We start from the raw sequence: 11,222 nt of genomic DNA on the forward strand, positions 1-11,222 counted from the left end.
ATAAAATTGGCAAAATATTACGTTTTTTCTTGTAAAATTGCGATTGGTTTTGAATAAAATTCCAACTTTTATCATAATATTGCAAAAATTTTGAGTTTTTCTTGTAAAATGTTGACTTCCGTTGAGTAAAATTACGACTTTTATTATAATACTGCCAAACTTCAAAGTTTTTCTTGTGAAATTGTGACCTTTTTCGTGTGAAATTCCAACTCATTTTTCACAACAAGCTTTTTCATATTTGCATAGTATGTATATATTTTTTATATTGTAAATACAAATCTTTGCATATCTATCTATCTATCTATCTACAAAAGAGTAATCTCAAGAAGGTAACAAATACAAGAATGCGTGTGTGTGTGTGTGTGTGTGTGTGTGTGTGTATATGTGTGTGTGTGCGTGTTCTTGTATTTCTACCCTTCTTGAGACATCAACAAGGAAAAGTACCTTCCATATGAGGAACGGTGAACAAGTTAGGACCGTAATCATGGTCCCAATACGGAAAACCATTGCATCTAATAGAGAGCCAAATACTAAAGTCCGTGAACATTGCTCCAAAGTCAGGATTTTTTTGTCGATTTAATGTGCATACAAAAGTAAACATTGATGAACACATGATAAAACAAGACGGCAGCTAAAGGACTTCCCTCTTAATCCCCGAAAAAACCCGCCAGGTGAACAGCTGATTTTACGACTTTTGGTGCTGACGTAAGACAACCCGCATCCTATATGTGACCATAGGATGAACAAATACGGTATTAAGACTATAGTAACCATTAACAGTTAGCTTCTACAGCTGGGTTGCCCAAAGTGCGGCACAGGGGCCATGTGGTCCATGACTCGTTTGTAATCCGCCTTAAGCACATTACAAAAAACAAAAAATAGAGATCTCATTTGCACCCCTGGTGGTAAAAATCGATCAAAATTAGGGTTGTCCCAAAAAGGAGGGATTTTTCAAATTGACCGTGTATCGGTTTTAAAAGTGTTCCCCCTCGGGTCAACATATGAAATAACAAGTGTGTGTAAAAATTTGAAGTGCTCCCCCTCTGGCCAACATATGTAATAACAAGTGTGTAAGAAATAAAACAAATAAAAATAAAAATATGTATATAGAGACATACTGTAATAACTTGAAGTAAATAATGAAGATTAAAATCGAATTACAAACAAAAAATTCCAAAAAAATAAATAACTAAAAGCTTAATTTGTTTATATTTGCATATTATGTACATATTATTAATGTTGTAAACACAAATCTTTATATATCTAGAAAGGGTGGTCCGAAAGAGGTAGGGATTTTTCGGAGGTAACAAATACAAGAGTGTGTGTGTGTGTGTGTTCTTGTATTTCTGCCTTTCTTAAGACACCAACAAGGAAAAGTACCTTCCATATGAGGACCAGTGAACAAGTTAGGACATAAACCATGGTCCCAATATGGAAAACCATTGCATCTAATAGAGAATGTCTCATTTGCAACCCTGGTGGTGAAATCTAACAAAAAGGAGGGATTTTTCAAATTGACAGTGTGTCGGTTTTAAAAGTGCTCCCCCTCTGGTCAACATATGAAATAACAAGTGTTTGTAAGAAATTGAAATGCGCCCTCTTTGGCCAAAATTATTTAAAAACTGTTTTTTTTTTTAATTTAAAAATTTAAAAAAATAAAAAATACTGTAATAACGAAGTAAATAATGAAGATTAAAAACCCATTACAAACAAAAAATTTTAAAAAAAAATGTTTTTAAGTAAAAGCAGTCTTTTTCTCAATGTGTTCACTTTTTTCTTATAAAATAGGGAACACTTTCTCATATTCTTTCTGTTTCTGTAATGTTGCAATATTTTCTCATAAAATTGTAAAATTATTACTTTTTAATGCAAAATGGTGACATTTGTCATATAAAATTCTGACTTTTATCACAATATTGCAAATGTTTGTCATTCTTGTAAAATAGAGATATTTTTTGAGTACAATGATGACTTTTGTCATACTTTTGCCTAGTGAAATTGCAATTATTATTATAATATTGCCAACATTTTTACAGTCTGCTTATAACATTGTGTTTTGTCGAATTAAATTCCGACTCGTCATAAAATTGCCAAAATGTTTAGCTTTTCTTCTAAAATTGCGACTGTTATTGAGTAAAATTCCAACTTTTATCATAACACTGCACAAATGTTTAGTTTTTCTTGTAAAATTTGGACTTGCGTTGAGTAAAATTACGACTTTTATTATAACACCGTTTTCATTTTAAAATTCCAACTCATTTTTCAAAACAAGCTTTTTTATATTTGAATCGTATGTAGGGCTGCAACTAACAACTAATTTGATGATCGATTAATCTGTCGATTATTACTTCGATTAATAATCGGATAAAAGAGACAAACTACATATCTATCCTTTCCAGTATTTTATTGAAAAAAACCAGCATACTGGCACCAAACTGGCGAAATACTTTTTTTGATTATTGTTTCTCAGCTGTTAGTAAATGTTGCAGTTTATAAATAAAGGTTTGTAAAAAAAAAAATTAAAAATTAAAAATACAAAATTAAAAAGTAGCCTCTGCGCATGCGCACAGCATAGATCCAATGAATCGATGACTAAATTAATCGCCAACTATTTGGATAATCGATTTTAATCGATTTAATTGATTAGTTGTTGCAGCCCTAATTGTATGCATGTATTATTAATGTTGTAAATACAAATCTTTATATATCTATAAAAGGGGGTCCTAACCTACTCAGTGGCCGAGTGGTTAGAGCAGTAGTTCTTAACCTTGTTGGAGGTACCGAACCCCACCAGTTTCATATGCGCCTTCACTGAACCCTTCTAAAAAAAATAATTGTTTTTTAATTCAAGACAAAGTTATATGTTTTTGGTAACACTTTAGTATGGGGAACATATTCTAAGTAACAAAGACTTAATTCAGAGTTATTTGGTTAGGGTTAGAGGGTTAGAGGGTTAGGGCCAGGGTTAGAGGGTTAGGGTAATAATAAAGCCATGCCGTTTAAAGCATTAATAAGTACTTAATAATGATTAGTTAAGAGCCAATATGTTACTAATTTGCATGTTAATAAGCAACTAATTAATGGTGAATATGTTCCCCATACTAAAGTGTTACCATGTTGTTTTACTGGTGCATAAAATGAACCGTGCATGAACATCACCTTGTTCAAATAACAAAAACCAACACAGTGCATAAACTCACAACAAATTACACACCTGCAAATCAGTGTGACTTCTGCTGTTGCCGTAACCGTAATACGCCGATAGGGAGAAGTTTTTATTTACACAATGAGTTGGGTGTGTCTTGACCTCCGCCGAACCCCTGAGCCCGACTCACCGAAACCCTAGGGTTCGATCGAACCCAGGTTAAGAACCACTGGGTTAGAGTGTCCGCCCTGAGATCGGTAGGTTGTGAGTCCGAACCCCGTCCGAGTCATACTAAAGACAAAAATAATGGGACCCATTACCTCCCTGTTTGGCACTCAGCATCAAGGGTTGGAATTGGGGGTTAAATCACCAAAATTATTCCCGAGCGCGGCCACAACTGCTGCTCACTGCTCCCCTCACCTCCCAGGGGGTGATCAAGGGTGATGGGTCAAATGCAGAGAATAATTTCGCCAACACCTCATGTGTGTGTGTGTGACAATCATTGGTACTTTACTAGGGATGTCCGATAATGGCTTTTTGCCGATATCCGATATTCCGATATTGTCCAACTCTTTAATTACCGATACCGATATCAACCGATACCGATATCAACCGATATATGCAGTCGTGGAATTAACACATTATTATGCCTAATTTGGACAACCAGGTATGGTGAAGATAAGGTACTTTTAAAAAAAATTAGTAAAATAATATAAATAAATTAAAAACATTTTCTTGAATAAAAAAGAAAGTACAACAATATAAAAACAGTTACATAGAAACTAGTAATGAATGAACATTTGTAAAATTAACTGTTAAAGGTTAGTACTATTAGTGGACCAGCAGCACGCACAATCATGTGTGCTTACGGACTGTATCCCTTGCAGACTGTATTCATATATATTGATATATAATGTAGGAACCAGAATATTAATAACAGAATGAAACAACCCTTTTGTGTGAATGAGTGTAAATGGGGGAGGAAGGTTTTTTTTGTTGGCGCACTAATTGTAAGTGTATCTTGTGTTTTTTATGTTGATTTAATTAAAAACAAAAAACAAAAAAAACCGATACAGATAATAAAAAAAACGATACCGATAATTTCCGATATTAAATTTTAACGCATATATCGGCCGATAATATCGGCAAGCCGATATTATCGGACATCTCTATACTTTACTTTAAAAAGGTAGGCATTATTCGGATGTCTCAAGAAGGTAATAAATACAAGATTGTGTGTGTGTGTGTGTACTTCTTTAAGTAGTCAAATGATATTACAGACAAATGTGTGACTTTACAGTTGGTGTATATTTGCAATATTATTTTCACCAGCACAGTGGTCTGTCTACTCGTTGTTTTGAGACATTTTTATTTTCAATTCCAATGTTCTTTTGGCTCATTTTCAGGGGGTGACTCAAATGACAGTCGACAAGCCTGTTCTAACACAAACAAACTAAAAGTCCCACAGATACAACATGACGGGGGACCTATAGTTGTTGAACATGACGTCATTTCAGGCTGACGTTGAAACCAATAACCTCAGTAATTATCCAACTAGCACGTGTCCAGGCTCCATTGTATGTTTGGCACGGTGATTGTGAGAAACAGGCTGCTTCTTTGTGGCATTCCAGTACTAATTTCCGTCTCCATGTCAAAGTGAAAGTTACACAAAAGCCTGTCACTTACCGAACACGAGAATATGTCAATCCGCAGCAGAGACATATGCAGGTATACCAACGTTTGTTCATTTGCTTGTCGTCGCCGGCTCAAGCGGAAGTGCTCTCTCACTATTTGGCAGGATGTGGGGTCCCATTCATTTCAAATGGGCGATGTATTTTTTTTTTTGTTGTATTTATTCTTTTGCCAAATCGAGGGGCCGTGTGATTTAGCGATGCATTCAAATATGCTGCGTCAGCTCCATCTAGTGGACAAAGGGCGCTACAACCTAAAATTGTTTAAATTGCACAACAAAGAGAGATCGAATGGCCTGAAAGCAAAAGTGAAATTACATTGAGTTTGAGTTTATTTCGAACATGCAAGCATACAACATGATACATCACAATTTCCAGTTTCTCTTTTCAACATGTTCGAAAAGGAGTAGGAAGAAGCAGAGCTTATTTAATCCTACCACTTTTCTTTGACATAACAGTTTCTAAAACGTTTGTTTACTTCCTGTTCTCAATTTATTCACAATATACGACCATAAGTAATCACAATAAAAATACATAAATAAATAATAATTGGTGAAGTAAATCATATTACATATAATGAGATAAGTAAGATTATTTTGAGAATGAAAGAATGGATGGATGGAATAAATCCAGAATGTTTATCATGGTTCTTCTTCTTTGTACTTTGTAAACACTTTAATTTTGAAATGTTTCTTGAAGTGGATCATATTAGTACATTGTTTGATTGCTTTGCTTAATCCATTCCATAATTTAATTCCACATACTGATATACTGAATGTCTTAAAGGCCTACTGAAATGATTTTTTAAAATTTAAACGGGGATAGCAGATCCATTCTATGTGTCATACTTGATCATTTCGCGATATTGCCATATTTTTGCTGAAAGGATTTAGTAGAGAACAACAACGATAAAGTTCGCAACTTTTGGTCGCTGATAAAAAAAAAGCCCTGCCCCTACCAGAAGTAGCGTGACGTAGTCAGTTGATCGCCTCCTCATATTTTCCTATTGTTTTCAATGCAGCCAGAGCGATTCGGACCGAGAAAGTGACGATTACCCCATTAATTTGAGCGAGGATGAAAGATTCGTGGATGAGGAACGTTAAAGTGAAGGACTAGAATGCAGTGCAAGACGTATCTTTTTTCGCTCTGACTGTAACTTAGGTACAAGCTGGCTCATTGGATTCCACACTCTCTCCTTTTTCTATTGTGGATCACGGATTTGTATTTCAAACCACCTCGGATACTATATCCTCTTGAAAATGAGAGTCGAGAACGCGAAATGGACATTCACAGTGACTTTTATCTCCACGACAATAAAGTTAAAGTTAAAGTTAAAGTACCAATGATTGTCACAGACACTCTAGGTGTGGTGAAATTTGTCCTCTGCATTTGACCCATCCCCTTGGTCACCCCCTGGGAGGTGAGGGGAGCAGTGGGCAGCAGCGGTGCCGCGCCCGGGAATCATTTTTGGTGATTTAACCCCCAATTCCAACCCTTGTTGCTGAGTGCCAAGCAGGGAGGTAATGGGTCCCATTTTTATAGTCTTTGGTATGACTCGGCCTACATCGGCGAAGCTCTTTAGCTACTGAGCTAACGTGATAGCATCTGGCTCAAATGCAGTTAGAAACTAAATAAATAAATCCCTGACTGGAAGGATGGACAGAAGATCAACAATAATATTAACCAGAAACCTGAGGGTTGCAGGTTCGCTCCCCGCCTCTTACCATCCAAAAATCGCTGCCGTTGTGTCCTTGGGCAGGACACTTCACCCTTTGCCCCCGGTGCCGCTCACACCGGTGAAATGAATGATGAATGAATGGTAGGTGGTGGTCGGAGGGGCCGTAGGCGCAAACTGGCAGCCTCGCTTCCGTCAGTCTACCCCAGGGCAACTGTGGCTACAAATGTAGCTTACCACCACCAGGTGTGAATGAATGATGGGTTCCCTCTTCTCTGTGAGCGCTTTGAGTATCTAACAATAGAAAAGCGCGATATAAATCGAATCCATTATTTATTATTATTATTATTTATTAAACCATGTACATGTAACTACACGGTTAATAATTCTCAGCCTGGCAAAGCTTAACAATGCTGTTGCTAACGACGCCATTGAAGCTAACTTAGCAACCGGACCTCACAGAGCTATGATAAAAACATTAGCGCTCCACCTACGCCAGCCAGCCCTCATCTGCTCATCAACACCCGTGCTCACCTGCGTTCCAGCGATCGACGGCGCGACAAAGGACTTCATCCGATCATCCGTGCTGTTGGCGGCTAGCATCGGCTAGCGCGTCTTCTATCCAAGTAAGTCCTCCTGGTTGTGTTGCTACAGCCAGCCGCTAATACACCGATCCCACCTACAACTTTCTTCTTTGCAGTCTCCATTGTTCATTAAACAAATTGCAAAAGATTCACCAACGCAGATGTCCAGAATACTGTGGAATTATGAGATGAAAACAGAGCTATTTTATATTGTTTTCAATGGGGTACCGATACTTCTGTTTCACTGGCTACGTCACGCGCATACGTCATCATCCAAAGATGTTTTCAACCGGAAGTTTAGCGGGAAATTTAAAATTGCACTTTATAAGTTAACCCGGCCGTATTGGCATGTGTTGCAATGTTAAGATTTCATCATTGATATATAAACTATCAGACTGCGTGGTCGGTAGTAGTGGCTTTCAGTAGGCCTTTAAGTGTTGTACGTGCATACAGATGTTTTAAATTACATTTTTCTCTGAGATTATATTTCTCCTTTTTTTTTGAGAAGGATTGTTGTATATACATGGGTAGCAGGTTATAGTTTGCTTTATGTATAATTGTAGCTGTTTGCAAATTCACTATGTCGTGGAATTTCAGTATTTTTGATTCAATAAATAAAGGATTTGTATGTTCTCTATATCCAACATGATGTATTATTCTAACTGATCTTTTTTGTAACACCGCTAATGAATGAAGTGTACTATACAATACCAATACTTTACCTTTATTATCAACAATACAGTTGTTCAAATGCAACAATACATATACGTAATGATAACATGAGATACGAAAGAATGCAGAAAAATGGGGGGGGGGGGGGGGGTGAGGGGGGGGGGGGGGAGAAAGAGAAGCAATCTACATTAACCTTGTAGATTGTTATAGTAACAATAGGTTAAGCTTTGTCAGAGTGCCATGTGTTATACCCAGTTTACCCTAGGGCAACAACATTAATATATGTTTGATGAAACGTGATTATGTGCATGATTGTATGTGTGCATATGTACTTGTATATGTACAGTATGTGTATATGTGTGTTTGTACAGTGAATGTATATGTACAGTATGTGTATGTATGTGTTTGTACAGTGAATGTATATGTACAGTATGTGTATGTGTGTGTTTGTACAGTGAATGTATATTTACAGTATGTGTGTTTGTTTGGAACAACATTCTTATTGACGACGTTTAATCAATGTTGGGTTCTGATGTTGATTTGACCATTGAAATTTGGTCATTTCCCAACCAACAACACGGATCCAAAGTTAGACACCAACGTTGTCTCAGTTTACAAATACAGCTATTTTACAACGTTGTTTAGAAGTCAGTTTAAAAAAAACATATATGCATCATCAACGTTGTATTGTGCCTGCTGGGAAGTGTTCAAATTATATTTTGGGTTTCCCCCCCAGCATCGAAAATATTTTACAACAAGAAAGAAGAAAGTTGCTTAATGTAAGAAATGCAAGTTGAACATTGCTTGTTTTCAGAATAAAATACTTCTTTCTATCTTAAAAGTCCTAATAATTTCTCGATATACAAATCTTACATAGGATGTCTTATTAAAAAAAAAAAATCTAGCTCTATGGACAGATAATTTTACTCGTTTTTAGTATTTTTTCCCATAAAATCTAGTCTTTTCATCATACCTTTTTTCATCTCTTTTTTGCAGTGTGGGATGCGGTATAAAAGTCGATTAAAAGCAGAGAATGGATTTACTTCATAATCCTCCCCAAAATGTAATTTAAATGATATTCCTTTCACTGCCAACTTCCAGTTTTCAAATGTTGGTGTGGCAGAGTGAATCCGTGAATTTTCTACCGCTTTTCCCAATGCAGATTGAAAACACACAAAGAAAGCCAACGTATTCTAAACACAGAATTCCTCTTGAGAAAGTATTTTGCTTTACTTTATTGGCTGTGCTTTTCCCAGCAAAATGAGAAAACACCACACCCAACATAATGACATATATTAGTACAACAAACACAATCAAAAAGAAAACGAAAATAAGTTTCAGTTTTATGATGACGAGCGCAATGACTTGCAATTTTTTTGTTTGTTGTTATATGTGCTTTTATCTCGAATGAATGTGGACCGCCTAGTCCTACACACATTCCTTAACTTATCACAATTAAACAGTTAATGACATGATTGTATAATTGTGGTGTAGTCATTGCTCCTACCTAGTTAATTCTACTTTACTGGGCCGTCACACATATTTAGGCCCACCTATGTTCCAGGGAAAATTAATTTCCTTTTACCGTCCATGATTGTCCATCCACTTTCTATACTGTTTCTGTCTGCCCCGCAGGATGAATTTTGAGGATCAGTCATAGACAATTTAGAGTGAAAAGCAAATTTGATTTTCACTCGCAAACAAAACATTCTAACTTGGATTGTTTCCCTGGCTTCGAAACTCTCCCGAAGGACAGTGCGGCGAAGACACAACAAACTCCCTTCTTGTCTCTCATGGACACACACCTGTTGTTGTCGACTTTGGACTAGCGACTGCACGTAATCAAGGCTGCGGAACAGAGACATGCGGCAGGCTTACACACACACACACACATGCATCCACGAAAATATACGCCACACACACATACCCCATCCAACGCTCCTGACGCTAATCCCTTAGGGGTGATGGTCGGATGGGCAGCGCCTGAAGAGCTGCAGCCTCCCACCGTAGCCCCCACTCCCTCCCCACTGTTGGCAAGTCTCGAGATGTATGTTGTCTATGTGCTTTGCTATGGAGGTTTTTTCCCACTAGGGAAATGTTCTAGATTGTATTTTTTTACTCATCCTTTACTCATCCTGCCCCTGCGTTGACCTTTTCCCCATCTTTTACGGGGCACCTTGTGGCGACCCATCAGCGTTACTGTTCTGTAACCCTGTACACTGTTTGTTTGTCTAATCTTGAACGGGTTTGTGCTGAAAACAAAGTTTCGTTGTACTTGAGCAATGATAATAAAGACCTACCTACCTACCTACCTTATTCATTTTCGAGTAACACGGGTGAGCTGGAGTCTATCCCAGCCGACTGATATTACACAGACAGTACAGTACACGCATCTCTTTTGCAGGGACACAGAAATAGTCACATCACAATTGTAGCTTTTGCTGCAATCAGGGATGCTAACAAGGCAAATTAAGGACCTAACCCACTTCACGGGCACTCTTGGGTGTGTAAATAATTGTGTGGCCTACCCCACACAGCCCAAATGATGGGCCATTGGATTTGGTGCTATTTTTAGAGCATGTTACTATTTTCCCTCAACCCTGTCACAAGGAAGGCTGAGGAGTACATCACAGAAATAGATCCGAAAAGCAGAAAAAGATTTCGAAAAGCAGAAATTTTTTTCCGAGAACCTATTTCAATCTGGTGCTACTTCTCTAAACTGCACCCTCAACATCTGTACTATACTTACATCCTTTCACATTTCTGGACTCCTCATTGTGTGCATTTTATATTCAGTACACATCTTATCTTTATTTATTTATCTTATTTTATTTACATGTATTTGTTAGGGACAGTGCAACAATACAGGTGTAAATATGGGAAATCCCCATCTGTTGGCCTGCAGTCAGGTTACAGAAATACCAATATAACAAATATCAATAAGAAATATCAATGCACAAATAAAAACAAAATGTATAGATTTGTTTTAAACAAACAAACAAACAAAAAAGTTCAATAAAAAAAACAGTTAATGAGAAAATATGCACATGTTCTTCCAAGCAGAATGTAAAGTACCGCCTGCCTGTCCAGCTAAGAAGAACATTCGGAAAACCTTTCTATTCAAAAAGCTTATTCCTGCCAATGTTTTGAATATTCAATATTGTATCAGTTCAAAGTATTTTTTTTTTACAATGAAAAGTGTATCATAAATAAAATCAATTCTTATTGCTAATTCAATTGTTTGGTATGTTTTCATGATAGCGCTGTTACCTGTATGGGTTTTCTGGAACACTTTTGAGGAAATTTAGAGCACATATATACATATTAACGTCATAGTAATGCTTTCCATCACACCAACTCCACCCATGATGTTCACAAAATATGTTCCCTCCCTCCCCTGCATTCAGTAAATACAGCAGAAGTAGCTCTAATAACTAATCACAGGCTGACAGAGA

General features: G+C 37.0%; 1 protein-coding gene across 2 annotated transcripts in view; it reads right to left on the reverse strand.

Annotated features, from left to right (window-relative positions):
- LOC133639184 (gamma-adducin-like) overlaps positions 1-4,953 on the reverse strand; it is a 225,128-nt gene extending 220,175 nt beyond the window's left edge. The window contains exon 1 of one of the 2 annotated variants that reach the window (XM_062032278.1): positions 4,832-4,953. The gene's annotated coding sequence lies outside the window, so the exon portion shown is untranslated. The remainder of the gene's footprint in view (positions 1-4,831) is intronic. The other variant, XM_062032277.1, reaches the window with a different exon arrangement.
- Positions 4,954-11,222: the final 6,269 nt, after the last annotated feature.

This window comes from Entelurus aequoreus, linkage group LG22 (assembly GCF_033978785.1).
Source record: "Entelurus aequoreus isolate RoL-2023_Sb linkage group LG22, RoL_Eaeq_v1.1, whole genome shotgun sequence".
In the NCBI taxonomy this organism is placed as follows: Eukaryota; Metazoa; Chordata; class Actinopteri; order Syngnathiformes; family Syngnathidae; genus Entelurus; species Entelurus aequoreus.